Below are 8,896 nucleotides of genomic sequence, written 5' to 3'. Positions count from 1 at the left end.
TCAAATTTTTCTCGCTTGATGGGAAGCGATATGATCTAGCACACATTCTTATTCAGACATCACAAGATGAAATGTGACAACTCTTGAAAAACAGTATGGCATGTTCAGGCTAAGGCTGCCCGCACACAAACCAATGTTCACCAGATGCGTGACTAATCAAGCATCACATGAAAGAGTTAATGTGCACACGGCGATAACCTCCTAGGAGCATCACAAGCATGTTGTAGCATCTGCGCATTCCTTAAATGATCACTAGAGAACCAATCATGACTCAGATTATACAAGAATATAAATGTTCAACCTAAACTAGAATAATTGTGCAATCTTACTTACGAAAGATTTATATTTTCCACCTTATTTCGCTTTATTTGCCCTTTCTGAGCCTGACACTTCAGCTTTATAATAAGCCAGAGGTCATCAGCCGGAAAACAGGAACTCCTTCTCCTCCTCCATTTTTCATTCAACTTTTGTCGAAGGAGCTGGACCAAACATTCTCGGCCAAGCAGTGACTATAGCCAAGAAGCTGCAGTCACAGTTCAGGTATTCTGACAGCAGCCCTGCTGTCAGAATACAACAGTGATGCGCAGTGCGTTTGGTGCTGGGTGAGGCATTCTCCCTGCCTGCCCCAGTCCACCTCGTCTCACCCCCAGCCTGCTGACGCCCCGGCCCCCAACCCGGTCACCAAGCTATGTGTGGAGAAGGGAGGAGACAGGGTGGAGCCTCCCTGTCCCTCACTTGCTTGCTACTGGTGAGGCATCGAGATCGATGTGTTTTTTTTTCTTTTTTCTATTGGACGGCTTGAACCAATGGCACTTTGCCATTGGTCCAAACCAACCACAGAGCTCAAATCTCTAACACAAAGTAGAGGCTGTTGCAGCTCTTGCCTCAGTAAGTTAGGTTAAACAAGCAGTGGGGAAACCCGCTGTGTGTAACCTAACTTAGCTGTCAAAAGACGGATGCAGTGCAGCCTGTAATTAACAGGTAGCGCTCCGTCCATGACAGGTTACACTGCGGAGAAGCTTTCCCTGCTGTGTAACCTGTTAGAAGCCACTCTGAATTGAGAAAAAACTGTCAGTTCAGACTTGAAGCTGACAGCTTTTTCCTTGATAATACTAGGTGAGGCTCTGCCCCACCTGCCTCCCCCTGACCGCACGTCCCTGGAATACAATAGCCCGGCAGGGGAGATTCCCCCATTCATGTAGGCTGAATGAGAAAAGAAAAGTTAGGTGTAGTAAGGATTCAGGTGACCACTGACAGTCCAGGTAAAGTGTCAGCACTGGACAAAATAGGTACAAATAATAAATCTGTCATAAGTAAGCCATAATTAAAGAGTAAACATTTAGATTATTGCATAAGCCCAGTTGTGACTGACCTCTTATGTTCCCCATAGACATGTGATAGTAGTCTCCTGATACAGATGTTTCAGCCAAATTGCTCTTCTGTTTATGGTACCAGGCCTCTCACTTTACTAGATGGCTGCTCTCTGGAGCAAAATACAATTGAATGGGTAAAACCTGCCATCGTTCCCTCATGAGATACATAGTCTCTATTTATACCTGAAACAATCATAAAATGATTTCAAGCTGTGAATCTGAAGATTATCTGGATTCTTGTTAAATCTCCTAAAATTTACTTACAACCAAAAGCTTTGTCCTGGAGCACCCTGAGGTTATACCTCCCAACAGTCCCTCATTTGGAGGGGCTGTCCCTCATAGAGAAGATATGTTGTCCGCACACCATTCTGCTTCAGAATATCATCTTTATTCAGGTGTATTTTCGGCACCCGTTGGATTCTGGGATACATCGGTACGGTATGCGAAGGGGATATTACTTAGTCACTTGGAACCATATCCCTCTGTCACTCTTTCCCCCTCGGATGTTCCTGTCGTTGGTCCAATGTACAGAAATCTATGAAAAGGTTCTACTTTACTACCAAATGTATAATTCTGCACTTAATACTTCAACCTATCTTGTATAATATAAAGAAAGAGTAATGGTGGAAAAAACTATTCTGGGTTTAACCAAATATTTTTAGCATATAGATTCCTAATGATGGTCTGCATAACTGAGAACATGGCATGGGTGAGTCTATTGCGTGAATTCATTGTGCTGGAAGGTGTCCTTCTTTATCATCTGAGAGGGTTGGGAGGTATGCAGAGAGAATAATTTCAACTTCACTTTGGAAGCTGATAGCTGGGTCTGCCCCCCTCCCTGCCAGTGGCCAATTATTATAGTTAGGGATGCACCAATACCGTTTTTTCTGTATCGAGTACCAATATTTTGTTCCGGTACTCGCCGTTTTAAGGAAGCCAGGCGGCATGTAATGACTCGCCATCTGGCTTCCTGAATAGCCGGGAAGCCGTGCAGCCGGGCGGCGTGTAAAGACTCACCACCTGGCTTCCCGATTAGCAGGGAAGCAGTCTCCAGGCTCCCTCATCACCAGGTGACGAGAAAGCATGGAGCTGGCTTTCTTACCAATCAGGCCGGGTGCCGTGTAATGACGCGTTGCTTGGCTTCCTGATTGGTTGAGAAGCTGGCCAATTAGGAAGCCGGGCATGCTTTATTATTACACGGCGCCCGGCTTTTGATTGGCCGGGGAGCTGGCTCCATGCTCCCTCTTCAACAAATGACAAGGGAGCATGGAGCCGGCTGCACGGCCAATCAGGAAGCCGGGCAGAGAGTAATGACATGCTGCCTGGCTACCTGATACCGAAAGCTTAAGTATCGGGCTAGGCATCGGAGCATTTGGGCCAGTACAAGTACTTGCCCAAATACTTGGTATCTGTACATCCCTAATTATAATGGTAATGGCCAGCTATACTGATTAAAAAAGAAGCACGAGAGGCAGAGCTAAGCTGAGTTTTGAGACCACCTCAGGTTCTAGAACTTGCATTCACATCTGGCCCCACTCCAGTTTTTATGGCCAGCTGTAAAGTGTATTTCCACTTTTGCAGACAAGTGTGAGAACCGCCACTATATGTTTGTTATGTGTTCTCATTCCCACAGCACCTAAAATAGTTCAAGAAAAATATGTCTAACCTTCTTACCTTTTATATGTGTCTGCGTAGGTGGCCTTTGGACAGACTGCTGGCTTCTCTCTACAATTTTAAAATGACAGGAAACTGTGTCTGCCCCTATAGAAAGAATAGGGACACTCTGAGCTTCCTCTTATTAACATAGAAAACTTCTAGATCTAAGTGTTATCTCAGTTTGATTGGAAATGTGGAAATACCCTTTAAGAATTACAAAGAGACAGTGACAATCCTACAGGAGTAACGTCCACACTCCTTCTTAGTTTAGCCCCTTCTACTGTATGATGTGATTCATTTTGGTGCCCTTTGGCTGGCCATACAGATGGCAATTTTAGTCAATTTCAACCATTTTTGAGCCACAGGAATCTTAAATACAATTGCAAGCTATTGCCAGAATCTCAGCCATCTCTGACCGAGGAGCTTGAACCACCAGAATTCAGTTGATTGTAAAGTCATAACTGGGCATTAAATTGATAGTTTCAAAGCATTTTATTGAAAGGTCAACTTGAATTTGAATGGAAACGGGAAAACTTTACGGCAATTTTGTCAAAAGCAATTTAGATTTTTCCATCTCGTTAGATCAGGGCAATATTGATCCCATCAATTTTAGTTAATCACATTGCCACTCGTACAGCCTGCTTTAGGCTGGCCATACACTGTTAGAATTTGCTTAAGAAGTTTGTTTGAAATTATTCGCAGGACATTCATTCTTGCCATCATTGAGTCAACTCATTTTGTTTGAAAGCCCTTAAAAATGTTCATCCACACCGGCTACTTGAATGGGATCCCACAAACTATTAAAGGAGAACTATGGGGTAAGTGTTTTCCCCTGTAGTTCTCCTCAGGGTCACGGGAGGACATAAACTAGCGTCCTCCCGTGACTCAAAGCTCAGCTGTAGCTGGCGGTATACTGAGACCGGTGCAGCCGGGACGGATCCTGACATTACTGTCCAGATCCACCCAGCTGCGTGATTGACAGCTGGCTCTGCCTATCTAGAGGCAGAGCCAGCTGTACCCGTCCCCTCCCCATTCGTTCCTCCATTCAGCGCTGGAGGATCGGAGTGGGGAGATCCCTGCAGGGAGCCGTGAGTGACAGTCACGGCTCTCTGCAGGGAGATGATCGAGAAGTGAGCGAGCGCCGGTATGTGTTCTCTCACTTCCCGATCTATTGAGCCGATGTGTGACAGTTTCATTGTCACAGGTCGGCTCGAACTATGAGGTTGAGTGAAAATCACTCACCTCATAGTTCTCCTTTCAACAGGTTTCTTTTGTACCTGCACAATAAGTAAAATTTTTCCCGAACAGAAATCACATTCATGGTTTGCATTCCGTTCCTTCAGATAAGAAACCAGAAGAAATGTCCATCCAGGCCGGATACACACATTGATTAGACCCCACTAACCGTTACAAAATCGAATGAATGTTTCAAAAACGAACATTTTGGAACAAAATTCTACTAATGTTTGGCCAGTTTTAGACCTTAAACGTAGTGCAGTATGTGCACAATTGTGTAAGGGTTTGTGTGGTGTGTTTGTGTGGTGTACAGGTTTTGCTGGTATCTAATCTCAGGCACACCCCATCACATAAAATATTTAGTGCTATTGTTGGTGAGCAAACAGTGACTCATGTCCTCCTTTCAATAAACTGTCAGTCACCCAACAATGAACCCTCCCCTTGTCTTCTACACACAGCAAATATAATTCCACTACTGGCAACATCTGATGCTAAAAAACATCAATATACACATTTTTTAGAACATGTAAAGGAGAGCAGGCTGCCCCAAGTACAGTACACAATGACTGCCTAAGCCTTCTCGTGAAGGTTGGGGCTGCGGCTTATTGACCATGTTGGATTTTCTTTGCTAATGGCTTTTGCTACCTTATCCCACCGGGTGAACGTCCCCTCCTCTCTCTGCCGGCGTCCATCACCAAGATGGCCGCGCATGCGCAATGACATCACAGAGGGGTGTCACCCAGTATCCACTCCGGGTGACACCTGGCCTCGGGACGCCCCTGACTGCAGCAATAGTTACAATTCTTCCTTGCTTCTTCCAATCTGTCCAACTTTCCCCAACGGAACTGGTTGGTGACCCTGCCTGCAGCTTTCACCACACAGTGTGCTGATAACACGCACCGAGCACAGGCCCCGATGGTGCTCTGAGGATTGGGCATAGAATAAGGATGGAGCGCACAGAGCAGGGAAGGGTCATTGCTGATATAGTATGTATTAAGGGAAATTAACAATGGGGCTTTAAATGTTCAAATTTTAGAGTGTATGTGGGGTTAAGAATGAATCGTGGACTAATGGGAGGTATTGGAGTAAGGAAGTTGGGATGAGTACCACCAATAAAAGTATAAAATAATTGCATAGAGGGCTGGGATGGAGGAAGAGGATGACCGTAAGTCATTTTTGGGTGAAAGTCTGCTTTAACTGCAACAGATTACATTTCTGGAGTTCATTTATAAAACATTCCGCCCGGCTGTGCCATTCGCACGGCATTGATGCCCCTAGACCAAGTGTGGGCAAACTCTGGCCCTCCAGCTGGGGAGAAACAACATAATCCCATCATGCATCTGTCTTTGGGATTCATGCCGGTTAGGCACTTCAAATGCCTGATGGGATTTGTAATTGTACAACAGCTGGAAAGCCCGGAGTTTGCCTACCCCTGCCGTAAATGGCGCTGACGAGTACAGACATTTCCTACATTAGGAGCGCTAGTGAGTTTTATTAAGGAAACCCTGTGCCCCCTGCCCAGCCAGGGCTGTGTAAATCTCAAGACTGGATGGACAGAAATATAAATCCTATGGCAGGTAACACAGCTCCCACATGTGTATTGAATTTGTTTATTTATTATTTTTCCTGTTTGGTTCCCTGACTGTGAGCTACCATTTTAATATTCCATCCACCTGCTACAGAAATTCTCTTTGTGCCTCTGGTGAATACACTACAATCAGTGATATAACTGCACATAATGGCAGAGAGCCGCTCAGTCTTCCCGTCACCACGACAACGGCAGAGACAGATGCCCGGCCAGCACGTGACCAGAGCCCGCAGCCTTCACACCTCCACATTGTGGCTGGCACTGGAGGTCACGTGAAGCGGAGGTTCCCTGAGTCGCTCCCGGTGACGTCACGAAAAAGACGAGTAAACACTCACACAGCTGTGGAGGGGGCGGGGTGGAACGAGGAAGTGTTTGTTTCAGCGCAGCAGTGGGGGTCAGCTGGGGATTCTGAGCAGTGTCCCCTCTGAGGTCCACTGGGGACCCCTGCAGCCTGGTGAGCGGCCGTGTCATGTCATATGTCAGTGTGTTGTCCTGTATGTCCCTGTTTATGTGTGTGTATGGTGTTATTGTGGGGGAGGTGCATTGGGCTGTGCGCACTGCTCTCAATTGTCCCCCTTCTGGGTGCACAGCCCTCCTGTTCTACTTCCTGACAAATGGTAAGTCTGTGGTCACTACTGATATGTAAAGTACATCTGATGGGGAAGGGTTTTTTTTGGATAGGGTGGTGTGGGGGTTACAATGTGGGGTGCTGGATTGCTTATCTCAGTAGGGGTTCCAGTGAGATATTGGGTGTAATATAGGGAGGGAATTCCCTTCAGGTCGGTTTCTGGATGGTAATGGCCACAGGGTTGGCTCGAGCGTTCAGTCAACTCCAGAAAAATGAGGTTGTGCCGAGGAAATAGATATCCAACGGTGAAAAACTAAGCCAAATTGTCCATAAGCAATGCTTTAAAACACCGTCCAGGTCATCAATTTAGAATTAACTGTGAATAATTGCTCCCACTTTGGTGTATGCGGTGATACCCAACTTGTGGCACAATTGTCATTTTTGTACACAGGCGCACCAGACACATGTTTATGCGGTGATGGGGGACTTCTGTGTGTTTTTTTTTAAATTTATTTGGTTTAACTTTATCTTTTTAAAACAAATCCCCTGTGTGTTAGCACTTTGCTGACAGGTGCTCTTTAAGGAGTCATTAGGGGTCCCAAATGTCACCTTTGCAGCCCATTGAAGCTTATCAGGCATAGATCCTGCTTGGTCAGCTTCTTCCCTGGCCCCTCTAGCTGGGGAATGACGGCTCAGAAACTGGAAGAGATTAAATCAACATAGCTTCCAGCTTCAATAAGCGGGGAGGAGATCAGCATGCAGGCATTTGCTGGCCTCTCTACCCACAGACACCCACAATGCAGGTTGAGGGGCAGCTGAGGCCAGGAAGCCAACCAGGGCGTGTCAGGCAGGAAGGGGGCACATGGAAGCAATCAGCGGCTTTACAGCCGCACCAAATCACTTCCGGTGTACAGCTGACAGTCGGCTTTACACAGGCAAACAGACTCCCGGTGGCTCTAGCTGCTGGTTGGGGCTCGGTGTCAGCAAAGGGTCAAAAATGCTTCTAAAGTAGGCTTTGCACACATCAAATTTCAGCCGATTTTTTTTTTTTTTTTAATGAACCGGCCGAAATTCGTAGCATGGGGGCCGGTGTTGGAATACAAAGGAAACAGTGGGGGATTAATTCAATGCTTGTAAGCGTTGATGGAGGAATCTGTTCTGATTTTTCATTCCAGCCCGCGGGTTGAAGGAAAAAATAGAACCGTGTATTTGCACTTATGTGTTCCCATTCAAACAGCATACCGAAAAATAATAAAGCAGTTTGCGCAGCACTTTACAATATAAGGGAAGACATTACAATCACAAATCAAGACAAGAGGGTAAGGAGGGCCCTGCCCCTGAGGGCTTACAATCTAAAAGGGAGGGGCAAGTGATACATGAGGAGGTAGCTGCGTGGATGAATTGTTTGAGAATGTGATGATAATGAGATAATAATGAGACTTTCCAGCCCAGTATAGATGTGATAAATAGAACTTCCCATAGCCCCTTCCTTAAAGGAGAACTATGAGGTCAGTGTTTTCCCCCATAGTTCTCCTAAGGGTAACGGGAGGACACAAACTAGCGTCCTAGACACAAACGAGCATAAACATATAGATAAGAAGAGAGAGTAATGTGTAAATATTCGAAGAAAAACAATGCAATTCTTTATTCGTATTGTACCTATGATTGGTAAGTTTGATGTCATTGTTCTGCAGTATGTGCACAGGTGTGGTGGGAGTTTGTCTGGGCTCAGGTCTAGGAGAGGTGACCATTGTTCTAAACCATTTTAGCAGGCCTATGGGGCCATCCTAGGAAGGCCTGTATGCTCCTGCTCTTTTCATTGTTATTTGCTGACTCATGGTGTCATGTTCTATAGAGAATGTATTTCATGGTATGGGAAATGTGCTGGGACTCCATTAAATCAGGAGTAGGCAGCCTCGGCACTTGTGCTGTGGTGAAACTACAAATCCCGTCATGCCTGTGGGTTGTCAGTCTTGCAATGCCTCTTGGGACTTGTAGTTTTATCACAGCTGGAGGTTGGCCACCTGCATTAGATTCTTGCAGTGTAAGTGTATGTGTTTTTTTTTTTTAAACGTTTTGTATAGTTGCCTGCTGAGTATTTTATTCCAGGTATTAAATAGGTACAGCGCAGACAATTTACACAGCACTTTATATACAGCACATTCACAGTGCAACAGAGTCCTCCTCCATCTACGCTAAACTGTGTGGATGGAGGAATCTCCTGCTGGGCCAAGCTTCAGTATCTTGCTAGTCGGCCGCACTGGCTCTAAAAATACCTGAACAATCTAATTGGATGCAGGCATCTTACACACACACACACACACTTACACACACACTTACACACACACGCGCTTACACACGCGCTTACACACACACTTACACACGCGCGCGCTTACACACGCGCGCGCTTACACACGCGCGCGCTTACACACGCGCGCGCTTACACACGCGCGCGCATACACACGCACACGCACA

The 8,896-nt window shown here is 46.0% G+C and overlaps 1 long non-coding RNA gene across 1 annotated transcript in view; it reads left to right on the top strand.

Moving 5' to 3' along the window:
- The first annotated feature begins 6,194 nt into the window (after positions 1-6,194).
- Positions 6,195-8,896, top strand: part of LOC108792250 — a 13,213-nt gene continuing 10,511 nt past the window's right edge. The window contains exon 1 of the long non-coding RNA XR_001941552.1: positions 6,195-6,307. This is a non-coding gene — a long non-coding RNA (uncharacterized LOC108792250). The remainder of the gene's footprint in view (positions 6,308-8,896) is intronic.

This window comes from Nanorana parkeri, unplaced genomic scaffold (genome assembly GCF_000935625.1).
Source record: "Nanorana parkeri isolate BGI_ZX_2015 unplaced genomic scaffold, ASM93562v1 scaffold620, whole genome shotgun sequence".
NCBI lineage: Eukaryota > Metazoa > Chordata > Amphibia > Anura > Dicroglossidae > Nanorana > Nanorana parkeri.
This window is presented reverse-complemented; position numbering and strand designations above follow the sequence as displayed.